General features: G+C 40.5%; 1 long non-coding RNA gene across 1 annotated transcript in view; it reads left to right on the top strand.

Annotated features, from left to right (window-relative positions):
* The window catches only part of LOC139066376 (uncharacterized), a 69740-nt gene extending 62706 nt beyond the window's left edge, over positions 1-7034 (top strand). The window contains exon 3 of the long non-coding RNA XR_011519271.1: positions 6974-7034. This is a non-coding gene — a long non-coding RNA (uncharacterized lncRNA). The remainder of the gene's footprint in view (positions 1-6973) is intronic.
* The last annotated feature ends 8024 nt before the right edge of the window (positions 7035-15058 follow it).

The following is a 15058-nucleotide window of genomic DNA, read 5'->3' as shown; positions in this document are numbered from 1 at the left end:
GCCTTGCATAATCAATCAGCCATTAATGGAGTAAGTGGCTGTGGAAGGATATTAAATGTTAATTGCTGTAAGGTATTGATAACACCCATTGATCTCCTTGATAATTGCAATCAGTGAAAACAAAGATACATTATATAAGACTAAGCTCACTTTACCAGAAGTCAGAGCTAAACAATGATGTATGAACGTATAGATGAGACCTTCTTTGTGGTTCCAGTTTCATGGTAGGGCCTTCACCTGGGAGCGTTCTATATCCATGCAAACTTTCAAAAATTTCTCAAGAAGTTTCTCAACCAGAACTTTAGATTGATGAGCTTTTTTATTATTTATCCTTCTATATAACATGTCTTAGCTTAATTTCTGTCTGACATTGGTGGCATTTACATCCACATCTTATAACAAGTGTTGCTTATTTTTGTATTTAAGGACCCAATCAGCCGATCACAAACAAGCTATCAAATGCCAGATTTCAAACATGTGAAAGAGAAAAATCATGCAAAAAGTACAACCTAGAGCTGCAAGAGTATTTGGTTTGGCCAATCTTAGAAATTGAAGCTCTGTCTTGCAAATCTACTCTTGGTGTCTTACTTTCTTTTCAGATTGTTTTTTACTTTTTTTAAATTGACATAGTTAAAATCTTTATTCTCAGTTGTAATCTCCTGTGACTCTGCAGGGAAAGGCTGATAGGGTTAGTTTGTCCATAACTTACTTGTTGGGAATAGAAGACGACAGCAGCATCAGTCAGTTCATTATAAATTAACCCCTCTGTAGAGTGGAAGGTCGATCGGGAAGCGAGCCCAAAATTTACCGCCTGTTGTCTGAGTTAAAGCGTCAGAGCTTTGAGGTTTTTCTGTTTGCACGCACACACACTTATGTTGTATATTAGTGCCTTCACATGAGTTGTGCTTGTGTTTGTGAATGATGGGGGAGGGCTGGGGGGTGTAAAGTGTTACGGCAACTCCCAGTCGACCTGAGTGGAGTTGGCAGACCCTAGTGAAGCTTCGTCTCCGAATACCCCTTGAATAATGCATGGCCCCAGAGCGGTGAGGCCCTCTAATACCACATCGCTCTGAGACACTCCTCCTAAGATCAATAACACTTAGAAGCTGCTTTATAATGAAGGAGACACTAAAATTCCATCATCAGGTAATTAGTTGAACTCTGCCTCCCATTCCTCACCCACTCCTCTCCAATTTTTTTTTCTGTTCATGGTGCAATTCCAGGCACATCATTTGTTTGGAGTGAGTAATGTGGAGACAGGATTTCCCCTGACAGAGTGTTTTGGAGGTTTGATGATGAGGGCATTTGCCTTGTTTGAACACCGGGAATTAAAAGTGAGAACCGGATTCCTCCTTCAGGATTTTTGGATGGAAAAAAGAAAGATGATGGAACACAGTGTGAGAAAAGCTGAGTGGAAAGCCTACATTTCCCTTCCTTACTTCACTCGCTGCTCTAACGCCCAAGGCTTATCTATTACCACACTCCACTAAACTGTGGCAGTATATCAAAAACTTTTCACTCAGCTTTGAATGGAGTCCATATAGAGGCCAGTAGGTCAGTGCTGAGGGTTTGGTCCATGTGGTTGGGTTTGAAGGATGTACTGTTATCTCTACACACTACATTTTCTCCTCTGATGCCATGCTGTGCATCTGTGTGAATGCATACACTTTGTAATGACTGAGCTAAAAAGACAGGAGCACTCAGTGCTTTACTCCTCGGGGAGGTCAAGGGTCAGGAAGCAATAATGTGGTGTAAATGTATTGGCATGGGGATTGGAGTTGATTAGGGGTCTATTATAGCCTTTAAGTGACATCACTCTCTCTGGGAGATGGAGGGAATAAGGAAATATGAAATGCATCAAATATGTGCCTCTGGTGTCTTTAATGGAGTGATTTTGATCTATGATGTGAAGCCAATAGTTTGTTTTAAAAAGTCTAAGTAGTTTTATTGACAAGCTTTGAGTACATACTGGAGGCAAGCAGTAAATCACAACTTGTGACCAACGGGAAACATCTTTGATCAAAATTACAAATACAACTTTGGATTCAACGCTGTGGCATCAACATCTTACTTGTTTCCTTTTTCCTACCAATAATGAACTTCGTTTTATATTCACAATAAGTACCTACAAATTCCACATAATCTGAAAGTACCAAATTTTGTTTTCGGCCAGAGCAAGGAGGAAAGATTAGAGTAGTTGTGGGTCCACATCTCATTACTTTGTCTCCTAACTATGCTGTGGTGATGGATATAGGTGAAAACAAGCAGTCAGGGAATCAGAGTTTTATGGTTCTACAGGGCATCTCTTCTGTTTGCCCACCAAGTTGTTTGAGGTCAAGCGAACTTCAAGTCCCACCACACCCCACCTCCTCTTCCAGTATAGAATAGTAGAATAATGGCATAATTAACTGGCAAGAAGATTTTGCTCTGGGGATGTGCTCCAATGCTCTCTTAGAGAAAGCTGGAGTCTTGGTCCAGGCTGTAATTAGGTCTCCATGGGTTCTAATTGTCCTGGAGCCTTTAAATGGTGATATTATGAGTGATAGACAAAAACTGGGGTAGCAGTGGTAGAAGCAGACACCTTAAACCTGTTTTTACTTGTTATTGTTAAAAATGATCAGTCGCTGCAAGTTTAACATTCAGGCTAAACGTGAAATAGTCATCTATCGCTTTTTCCTGCATTAGCCGCTGATAGAAAATAGACAGGGAAACTCTCCGGCTTAAAAAGCCTGTGACATTTGCATGTCATATTGTCAAATACATTTATGGTCTCACCCATCTTGGCTGGTAACGGGAGAGGCTGTTGGTTTTCCGGGTTGGTTCGCTGGAGTTTTTGATGATTAAAATTGCGCCCACATTTTCAAAGTTGACACACATCTCTTTTAACCCTTATACGACCTTAGTGTATTTTTTTTGTGTTCAAAGGACAAAAACGTTACAAAAATTAAAGGGTTGTATAACGGTTAACAACAGTAGTTTTTTCATCTTTACAGTTCCTCACTTCTGATTACCTTCAATGGTGTCTGTTTGTTGCAACCACCAGGCACTAAAACAAACTTGTTTTTTATTAGACTATTTTTCTGTCCTTTCTGTCTATCATCTTCCTGCATCTCATCTCAGTCCTGAAGAAAAACTGCTACCTGGCTTCATATTTTTCACCTAAAGAGTTACCTTTGAACTACAGTTCTAAAAGATCTACGACCGCAAAAATAGCGGAGTGTGCGCTGCACGCGGACCGCACCAGTGCGGTGAAGTCACCGGAGGACAAAACGGGTGATGCGTTCCGCTCCACAGCAGCAAAACGCATCAGGCACAAATAAAGACAGCAATCATAACATGATATGAGCCGACATAAACGATCGCGTGTTACATTCGTTTTTGAGGTGACACTTTGTTACTGTGGCCGTGCTCAGGACGCATCTGTCGGTAGCACATCAACGATGAGAGCTCTGTGCCTCTCAGCTCAAAAATAATCCCCGGAGAGTCCACATAGATAATGTAATATAAGTAGAACCAGGATCCCCCGGGTGTAAGCTGAGGGCTTCCAGGGGAGCCCGTCATCCTTTGGGGTGAGCTGGGATCCCTTCAGCACAAGTTGGTCACGTGAGTTGCCGGATCCTAGCAGACAGTTGCCGGAACGGTCCTTTCAAAATAAAACAGTTACCGGATCTTGTTCCGGCAAGATCCGGCTCAAATCAAGCACTGCACAATTCATTCTTTTTTACTTGAAACAGCTGCAAATCTCTTAAAAATATAGTGAACTTAGTCTTTAATAATTTTCATGTCATAAATTTGCCTTTTATGCTCGGAGTGAGAAGCAGGTTAGAAAGTTGAGATCAAATAGGAATAATTAAAGTTCATATTTACATATATTATATGAAAAATAATAGAATTCCTTTAATTTATGCACACTGCTCTTTACCTTTTCATGCAAGTGCAGAGATTTGAACTAAGATGTTGAGTTAGTTTTAAACTAAATAGAGAAAATTTAGTTTTCACGAAGACAGACATGTGCATCCGGGTATTGCACAGGTATTTCACACATATCGATTGTAGCTCTGATGATGGTGTGTGACAGAATATGCTAGTACCAGTTAAACTGAGGAGTTATCCCCTCTTTTCAATACTCGTGCAATACCGGATTTAAATAGTATGTCTGTGTCTCTTATTGCATGTTGCATAGTGTTGGAACCCAAGTTTATTTTATTTTTTTCTGTTTGTGATTTTTAGTGGTCGAAGGTTGCAACACTTGATTACTGCCTACACTCGCCTAAACGATTATTAGGAACACCATACTAATACTAATACCAATACGGTGTTTGACTGCCTTAATTCTACGTGGCATTGATTCAACACGGTGCTGAAAGCATTCTTTAGAAATGTTGGCCCATATTGATAGGATAGCATCTTGCAGTTGATGGAGATTTGTGGGATGCACATCCAGGGCACGAAGCTCCCGTTCCACCACATCCCAAAGATGCTCTGGTGACTGTGGGGGCCGTTGTAGTACAGTGAACTCATTGTCATGTTCAAGAAACCAATTAGAAATGATTGGAGCTTTATGACATAGTGCATTGTCCTGCTGGAAGTAGCCATCAGAGGATGGGTACATGGTGGTCATGAAGGGATGGACATGGTCAGAAACAATGCTCAGGTGTCCCGTGGCATCTAAACAATACCCAATTGGCACTAAGGGGCCTAAAGTAAACATCCCCCACACCATTACACCACCACCACCACCAGCCTGCACAGTGGTAACAAGGCATGATGGATCCATGTTCTCATTCTGTTTACACCAAATTCTGACTCTACCATTTGAATGTCTCAACAGAAATCGAGACACATCAGACCAGGCAACATTTTTCCAGTCTTCAATTGTCTAATTTTGGTGAGCTCGTGTAAATTAGCCTCTTTTCCCTATTTGAAGTGGAGATGAGTGGTACCCGGTGGGGTCTTCTGCTGTTTTAAAGAGCAATAATGGATTAAAGCAATTTTATTAAGGCTTTAAATTACCTTGCACGGACATGATATCACAAAAAATATATCTTCCTCTAGGTTCCTCATATAACACCGCAGACCAAATGAAAGCCTTTTACAAGTCTGGAAGTCTACAGCTGTTTTATTTTAGGTTGGTTAACCTTTTAGTGACCCGGAGAAGCTTTAAATGTCTTGTTTTTGCTCGGGTAAGTGGTGAGTTGTGCTATTTTAATTCATTAGCTCATGATAATAATGCTATCGCTAATGCTAAGTGCTAGGATCTACTTGTAACTAGCTTTTTATACCGTTTAAATCCAAATTACTGGTACATTTGTTTGATATAAGGTACAAATGCCACATTACAACACTAAGCTAGCTGCAAAAACAGCACTCTGAAAGCTATTTGCGGTGAGGACACGTGAAAACAGTAGCAAACTTTTAAACTATCGTTTTTATGACTCTTTCTAAGCAACTGTTTAATAAAACACTCTGTAATCTCTTACCTGTTAAAAAGTGATCACTGTAAACTCCATCGTTGTCCGTTTCAGCTCCTGTTTTAAGCCGTAGATTACTGATTCACTTCTGCCGTCTTCTTTCAGTAGGTTTTTTTTTAAATTAAGTGCTTTGTGGTGCACTATTTTGGGACTTGAAAAACACGTCTTTGTCCCGAATAGAGTGATTGTAACAACTGCTTGAGACGTCAAAAAACATGACCCTCAAAATGCCTCAGGTACATGATGGCATCCTCCAACCACATGCTTGGTTTGTATGCAAACTACAGTAGGTCCATCTCAGGGCTCACCACAGAGTGTAGGTGGTTAGGTTAGCTCAGTATCTTTAAAATGGAATGAGATTTTGTCAATTATGTAGATGCTGAAGTTGAATAACTTGAACGCATGCACACACACACACACACACACACACACGCACGCACGCACGCACGCACGCACGCACACACACACACACACACACACTCAGGATTAGGCAAAAACATTATTCTTTATCTTTAGCTTTTTAGTGGTGTGATTAAAAAAATCAATGTTTCATAATCAGCTAAATAAGAGAAGGAATAAAATGGAACAAACTAAATATGAAGTGAAATCAATCCCAAATATGAGGAAATGAAGTAGTACATCAGTCTCCACTGTTTGTAAAAGCTTTTCAGTCTCATTTTTTAATTTAACAGCTGTCTTAAATTTTGAATATGTCTCTTTAAGGAAAAAGGCAATCAAATTTGTTACGGATGATTGATAACATCATTTAAACTCATGTCTAGGATAAATTCATTTAAAGCCAACTTAGAATCTGGACATGTTAACTTAGCAGGTTTCTCTGATCAAAATAATTCTTTTCCAGAAGTTGTGTTCTCAATTTAAAGAGCCCTGAAATTACATGTTACAAACTTCGACTGTATGAATAAACGTTACCTTAAAGATATTTTTATGTTTATGAGTTGATCCGCCTCCCCTCTGGCAAAAACTCCAGTGCAGCACCAAAACTTTGTTGAAGATGAAGGAGCAACAGTGCATCAGATCTAATTTAGTCTGTTATAAATATCCTTGTTTTCTCAAGGCTGACAGCTTTTTGGACTGAATGCATTTGTAATTTTTGCGGAGGCCTGGCAAGTATGAGTGCATGCCTGGCAGACATGCACTTTATGTAGTCACTTTCTTTTTTCCATCAATCTTTTTATTTAAATTTTCTCAATGTAACGTATGCTTTCATGTATAATTAATGTAAGGTGTTCAAAGCAGAATGTTTCGAAACATAGTTAGAAACCAAAGTTGGTAAGTTATTTAGCTACCGTATTTTCTGGACTATAAGCCGTAACTTTTTTCCCACGCTTTGAACCATGCAGCTTATAATGAGGTGCAGCTTTAGTCAACCAGAAAGGATGGATGCTAGAAAGTCTAACGAAGGAATGGTTAAAGGAGTGCTACGGAAAGCACCCAGGAGGATTTTTTTCACAGTAAAACGGGGCTTCTTGTTTTCCCAGCTTCACCCGGGGATGATGACAGCAACACGGAGAGCGACACTGACATCGCCACAGAAAAGGTATGTGACGAAGCTCTGAAGCTGTTCAACTCCCACACTGGAGATGATGACTTCAGTGGTTTCAGTGCACAGGAGGACGATGAATAAACTAATCAATAACTTTTATGTTTTGTTTGATACTGATCATTTCAGTTACCTTCAGTTAAACTACGTTTTCAATTCAGTAGATATCTGCGGCTTATATTGAGGTGCGCTTTATAGTCCGGAAATTATGGTATATTTGTCATCCCCCCCCCCCCCCCCCCCCACTATTTCTGCAGTTTGAATCCGTTTGCACCTTTCACTTGTTGAAAAGCTCCAGTCCCCCCTTCCCCCCAATCTGTTTGCTCTGCAGTACATGAGCATTGAAGAGTTAATGTCACATTTAGGAGCTAGTTCTGCATCCTCAGCAGCACACGGCTGTAAGTGGGCTCACATCTGAAGGGATAACTGTACCTATTGGCTTTTCAGAACTGCTTGTACTGAGCCACAGTGCATAAAGAACAAAACACTGCTTCCTTCTGATTTTTCTGAATTTTCATCAACACAATTGATTGAGACTCTTTACTCAAGGGACAGAGATACAGAGTAAATGACTATTGACCTCATGGTGTTTGAAAAATGCATTTGTCAGACCACAATTGCTATTGATGAGGGTGTATTAAAAATGTATCTGTAAAATCAATGGGGAGGAAGGAGAAGGTCTATAGACTGCCAGTGAATGTTATGCTTTCTAATTTGAGCTCTGATGATTTCCCTGTTATCTTTTGTCCTTTGTTCTTCTTTTTAAAATTTTGCGTGTGTGCTAACCACCGCTGCTGCAATGCAGTAAACGAAAGGAGGTAGAGTAGCAGAATGCACTGGCTGTGTATGCGTGTGTGTGTGTGTGTAGTAGAGGCATCTTTGGGTTTATGGTCTCCATAAATTTCTCGTACACACATGTAAATGCTTTTCATCTACTTGTATTTTTCTTTAATCTTTCATTTAATCTCATTAATGCAAAGAGGAATCCAGAGTGGGATGTGAGTATTATATACATCTGTTAGGTTGGAGATTTCAGAGCATTTAAAATGCTTTTTGCTTGGATAATTGGTTCTTCTGACCATTTTTTATTTAGTTTTACTTGAATATTTGCTTTAAATGTGTAACACTCACCTCCATGTTGAAGCAATGACACATACCTTGGGTAAAATGACTGGATGTTGTGGTTGTTTGGTCAAATTTTGCCATCTAAATAACAAAAATTAGCTGCAGACCAAAATCTGAGGATTTTTTCACATGCATCATGGTTACCTCAACTCTCCATGTAAAATATAATTTAATTAGAGTCTCAACTTGATACAGGAACCAATGCTCCTGACACCACCTTTTCAGCATCTTCTTTCCCAACATATTCAAATTTGCAGCTCATTAGAACCAATCGGACATGCGTCCATCTCCACAGACATGTTGACCCCCTGGCAGCTGGCTGTAGTTTGATGGTTGTGTTTGCTGTAATTTTTAACGCCCTCATTTCATGACTGACTGGACTTTATGGAGGAGATGATGAAAGGTGCAACAGAGCACTCCATCTCATATATCATGCTCTCTTTACACACACTCACCAGGTCTCTGGCTATCTCTCCCTCTGTTTTACCGCCATCCATAAGATGGCGTACCTTCAAACTAATGTTTTGTCAAGATCATTAGTGAGTGATGGACAGCTTTTGATGTACGTCATCATTCATTGGTAGAATGTGTGTGTTAATGAACAGATGCTCAAAGTCGCAGTCAAATTGGAGGACCTCTGTAACGATGCTGAGTGTTTGAAAGCAGAAAACACAAACGGCTAGAATGATGATGGCCCCAGATGAGAAGAAATAACTTCTCTTCTTTTCGCGTGAGTTGTACTGTATGTTCATAAGCATGTGCTTATGCAATTTTGGTTGTTTGACACCCAGTCAGCAAACTCAACAGTGATCAATGGCATTGTAAACACGGAGCCAGGCCAAAACAACCCCCCGAGGAGTGACAATGTTTGCATGAGATCAGCAGAAAAAAAGCCCTTATCAGGCTTTTACGGGCATTCCCCTCAGCGTAGGGATGGTGTGTGCTTTGCATAGTAATGTCATAATCCATTCTTCATTAAGACATAACACAGCAGTTAACATGTCCTTTGATAGGATCACACTGTGCCCTTGCTGCAGCAGAGACGAGGGCTGCGTGTCACAGATAACTCTTCAAAATGCAACCAAGATGGCAAAAATATGCAACAATTACAGCACAGAGTGCCAGCAGCAGCGCTGGCCTTGGCTTCCACAGACACTGGATCTCATTAGGAGCTGTGTAGTGTTAATTCTAAAGGAGAGGTCTCCGTATTTCCCATGTCTCCATAATTCAGTGAAAATGCTGACGTTTGAAGGACCCTGTCATAAGGTGCCATGTGCTCCCTGGTGGATGATGCCATCTGGCCTAGTTTTTAGCAGCCTGTTAAGGTCACAGCGAGGGTTCAAGCAGCTGATGTTTAACTGGCATAGTCTTGAACCCTATATAAGGCTGTGTGTGTGTGTGTGTGTGTGTGTATGTGTGTGTGTGTGTGTGTGTGTGTGTGTGTGTGTGTGTGTGTGTGTGTGTGGCAGTGGCACTCCTACACTTAAAGTCTGTTAAGTTGCTCTGACTCTATGGCAGATGTGGCGGGGTGAGTGCCAGCCAGTAATGGAAAATACACAACTACAAGTGAAAAACACTTTAGAGGCACATACAGTGCCAACATGGAGTCTTATGACTGCAGAAATAAATCCCTTAAACATTGAATTGGAAGTGTTCATCAATCTGTCACCAATCAAGTCAAAGATGCTTCAAAAAGGGGTGGGGCCACACAGACAGCATATGAAAAGAATGAATAATGGATTATGGAGTGGGAAGAAAAGATAATGGGGCAAATGGAGAGAAAGGGAAAGTAATGATTGACAGTGATGTGCAGGATAATAGAGTGGTGATCAAAATTCAGCGTCTCACACTTGCATGCTGGCAACAGGCTGACAGCGCACAAAACCTACAAGACTGGGCTGGTTAATGGTGTTTTCTGGACTCTTTTGTCAGAATTAAATGTGGTAATTTTGTAGAGGAGTTTGTTTTTTTCTTTCATTTTTCCAAATACTTTTCATAAGTGGACTTCTTGTATATAAACATATGTGGACAAAAATGTTGGTACCCTTTGGTCAATGAAAGAAAACCCCACAGTGGTAACACAGAAATAATTTTAATTTCACAAAAGTAACAATAAAAATTTTATGTTATTTAACCAATGAAAATAGGATGTTGCTTTTAAACCATGCTTCAAAAGAGCAATTAAAAAAACCTCACGGAACAGGTCTGGACAAAAATGATGAAGTAAAGACTGAAGATAATGTGACCAAATGGACATGTTAATTCAAGGTGTGACCACAAATTAGCATCTCAGGTGTGTACAATCTTGTCAGCGGGTCTATATATAGGGCTCCACATAGTCACTGTGTTGTTAACGTGGTGTGGACCACTCAACATGGACTAGAGGTAGCGAAGGAAATAGTTGTCTCAGGAGATTAGAGAAAATTACAGACATGCATGTTGAAGGTAAAGGCTGTAAGACCATCTCCTAGCAGCTAGAAGTTCCTCTGACTACAGTTGCACATATTATTCAGGAATTTAAGATCCATGGTACTGTAGCCAACCTCCCTGGATGTGGCTGCAGGAGGAAAATTGATGATGAATCTGATGAAATGGAACTTTTGCCATTACACATCAGCTCTGTGTTCACAGATGGAAAAATTAAGCATATCAAGATATGAAAACTGTCCCTACTGTGAAACACGGAGGAAGCTCTGTTATGTTCTGGGGCTGCTTTGCTGCATTTGGCACAGAGTGTCTTGAATCTGTGCAGGGTAAAATTAAGGTAATATCAAGAGATTCTAGAGAGAAATGTGTTGGCCAGCATCAGAAAGCTTGATCTCAGTCACAGTTCATGGGTCTTGCAACAAGACAATGACCCAAAAGACAGCTAAAAACACCCAAGAATGCATGCTTTCGTTCTTTTTAAACACAGAAACAGTTTTGTTTACCTGTTTGTAGCTACAGTTTCGCCGACGGCTGCCGGCTTCTTCAGGCTGACGCTGATGGTGGCGCGTCACTTCCTTCTCCGTTTCCGGCAGCCGTCGGCGAAACTGTAGCTACAAACAGGTAAACAAAACTGTTTCTGTGTTTAAAAAAGAACGAAAGCATGGATTTAGAAAGACACAGCAAGAACACACCTAAGATACCCAAGAATGGCTAAGAGGAAAGCATTGGACTATTCCAAAGTGGCCTTCGATGAGCCCTGACCTCAATCCTATTGAGCATCTTTAGAAGGAGCTGAAACATGCTCTCTGGAAAAGGCAGCCTTCAAACCTGAGACAACTGGAGCAGTTTGCTCATGAGGAGTGGGCCAAAATACCTGCCGAGAGGTGCAGAAGTCTCACTGACAGTTACGAGAATGATTTGATTGCAGTGATTACCTCAAAAGGTTGTGAAACAAAAGACTAATTCAGTATGGAACACAAACACCAACGTGACATCTAGTGTGTGGAGGTTGTAGTTAGAACCATAGAACTATGTTTCTGAGGTACCAGATTCGGACTGTTTGGCAACCCGCAATGGTGCCCTCTATTGGCTGGTAGATGTAAACATAAATCCAGTCATCCTGGTGAAAATAAATATTAGATTATTTTTAAATGAAAATATATAGCTTTTGTTGGAAATATTGTACCTTCATTCTGCACACCTTCATATGCCACGTCAAGGTATTATTTTTTGAAAATCCAGCTTTTAATGAAATTGTTCAATATTCAACCTTTAAGTTAGGGGTACCATCATCTTTGTCCAGGGGTCTCATTTATCAAACATTGTGTATAATCCTTACTAAAACCGTACTTAAGCTCAGCAAAAAAAAAAAATAGTACTTACGCCAAGTAGGTTTGTGATCTATCAAACATGGAGTACGCACAGCTGCACTCAATCTCTGCTTCATAAATCGGAGACTAACTAGAATGTTTCTCAGCTGCATTTTAGTCACATCCTGCCCTCACCACGCCCACTTACTGCCATAAATAGTCAATGCAAAGTGCCTTGTGGATCTCATGCATATGCATAAGCCGGCTGTTGCAGCGCTCTGCCAATGGCGACCGTAGATCCAGGCAGATGTAGGAAGCGCAATTTCACAGAAGCAGAAATTGAGGTACTTGTGGGTGAGGTGGAGAAATGAAAGGGGGTGCTTTTGCAAAAGAAATACAGGGAGTGCAGAATTATTAGGCAAGTTGTATTTTTGAGGAATAATTTTATTATTGAACAGTGGCGGTTCTACATGGAATTACTCCCCGGGCGAGGCCCCCTTTGAGCCCCCCCACCACCACACCACCCCACCTGCACAAACACATGCATGTTTTCTACAAACAGGCATGTTTTATTAGAACGACTATTGAACATTCATTTTTCTAAGTTGCACATATTTACATTAATTACTATGAAGTTGTCAGAATGTAAAGCAACATACATTATATACTGTATCAAAATATATAGAATCAAATATACAAAAACAACTAAACTAACTAAATATTAAGAATATATGAACGTAATATATAATACATATTCTAAATAGCAAAAATGTTTCACACATAACAAACTAAAGATAATCACTACAGCATTGCACTTAGAACAGAAAACACAAACTAAAATTAAAACCTAACCTTGATGCAACGTCATCAATAATGTCATCATATGAAATCTGCTCCCCTACTGAGTGATTGATACCAGGGGCGCAGATGGGATTTTCAAACTGGGGGGGGACAAAGTTCCAATGTGCCCTCCCCCAGACACATGCACGCACGCACGCACACACACACACATACACACACACACGCACACACACACACGTACACATACACAAACTATTGCAAGCGCCTTAACTAGAGCTCAGTCAGTTTGTGTAATTTCATCCAATGGTTTACGTAAAAACTAACACTTTTATAAATGTGTTTGAAGCCATTATGCAGTGGAATGCTGGCAACAAAGCTCTGCCAGATCAACACTATAAATGATAAATGATCCGCACTTGTACAGCGCCTCTCAGAGTAAGGACTCCAATGTGCTTTACACTACAGTGTATCATTCATCCATTCACACACATTCACACACTGATGGTGATAAGCTACGATGTAGCCACAGCTGCCCTGGGGCGCACTGACAGAGGTGCACCACTATTTACTTCAGTCATTTGTTATTCTTCCAATCAATTACTAACCAAAACCTCATGCTTTATGCAAAACATGAAATGATTTTCAGCATACCAATCTTTACAGAAAACATAAAAACCCTAAAAACTGCACATATTTAAAAATCAAAATTCACTTATCACTTAGAGCAGTGGTTCCCAAACTTTTCAGCCTGACCAACAAATGTTTCTTCGTATTTTTACGTTATTTATAAATTTTCATTATACTTGGAAAGTTTTAATTTATATATAAATATAAAAATCTCTTTTGAAATTTTATATTTAACTTTTTTTATGATTATGTGGCACACTTGACTTCCATATAAAACGCATCTGTATCTGCCTCTTTTTTACGGCTTTTTTTTTACATTGTCGCTACATCTGTCATGTTAGCTGTGCTTTTACCATCGTTTCTACATCCATCACGTCCCAGAGAAGGTTAAACCAACATCAAACCCAACGTTTGGAGCTTGTAAACTCCACACACCTCTCGTGCAGCACCAGCTGTCTGATGCTGCAGCAGCGTCAATCTTCTCGGCTGGATGAGTGAATTTCTTCATCAGAGTCAATATTCTGCTTCATAATCAGAGTCAGTCATTACCAGACAAAGTGATCAGTCAGCAAAGACCAGACCTGCCAGCAATTATACGTTTTATCTAATATTTGTGCTCTTCATGCTGCGCGCATCTCCTCCTCTCCCCGACTGGGAGCCTCATGGCGGGAGGCAATTTTCAAACTCTAAAAACTCCCAAACTTTGCTCAGCCTGAAGGTTCCACATCTCCACTATCTTCTGGTGTAATTAGTAACTTCATGAGGGATCATAATACAACTTAATGATTTCATCAACCACCAACATGTCCTAGAGACATTTCAGTCTGGTTTTAGGGTGAACCACAGCACTGAGACGGCCCTTCTGAAGACTTTAAATGATTTTAGAACAAATTATGATGCTCGGAGGGCAACAGTGTTGGTTCTGCTGGATCTAAGCGCTGCCTTTGATACAGTAGATCACACTATTCTTTTAACCCGTTTAAAACAGATCGGCCTCTCTGGTGTTGTTCACAGTTGGTTTACTTCCTACCTCACAGACGGGACTTTTATGGTGAGTCTGGATACCTGTTCCTCTGGGGTCCACAGCATCACATGCAGGTGCCTCAGGGATCAATTCTAGGCCCAGTGCTTTTTAACCTCTATATGCTCCCTCTGGGCAGCGTCATCAGGAGATATGGGGTGAATTTCCACAGTTACGCTGATGATGCACAGTTGTACATCTCCGTGTCTCCTGATGACGCACAGCCAATGGAAACACTTTTTAATTGCATTTTAGATATTAAATCATGGATGACTGAAAACTTTCTCCAGCTCAACCAGGGCAAAACTGAAGTTTTAGTCATCGGTCCTGAGGCCCAGAGAGAGAAACTTTTACCTAAACTACAGTCAATGTCTTTTTATCCATCACTACAAGTGAAGCATCTGGGCGTTATTTTCGACTCTGAGCTGACTTTTATCCCCCACATTAAAAACATCACAAAAATAGGTTTTTACCATCTTAAGAATATCGCCAGAGTCCGACCCATTCTCTCTCGGGCCAATGCGGAGACGCTAGTGCATGCTTTTGTAACCAATAGAATTGATTACTGCAATGCCCTGCTTTCTGGTCTTCCCAAAAAGAGCATCTCAGGTTTACAACTTTTACAAAACTCAGCAGCACGTGTCCTGATGAATACCAGGAAGCGGGAGCACATCACTCCGGTTTTAAAATCACTGCACTGGCTCCCCGTATG

This window comes from Nothobranchius furzeri, chromosome 1 (genome assembly GCF_043380555.1).
Source record: "Nothobranchius furzeri strain GRZ-AD chromosome 1, NfurGRZ-RIMD1, whole genome shotgun sequence".
Classification (NCBI taxonomy): Eukaryota; Metazoa; Chordata; class Actinopteri; order Cyprinodontiformes; family Nothobranchiidae; genus Nothobranchius; species Nothobranchius furzeri.
This window is presented reverse-complemented; position numbering and strand designations above follow the sequence as displayed.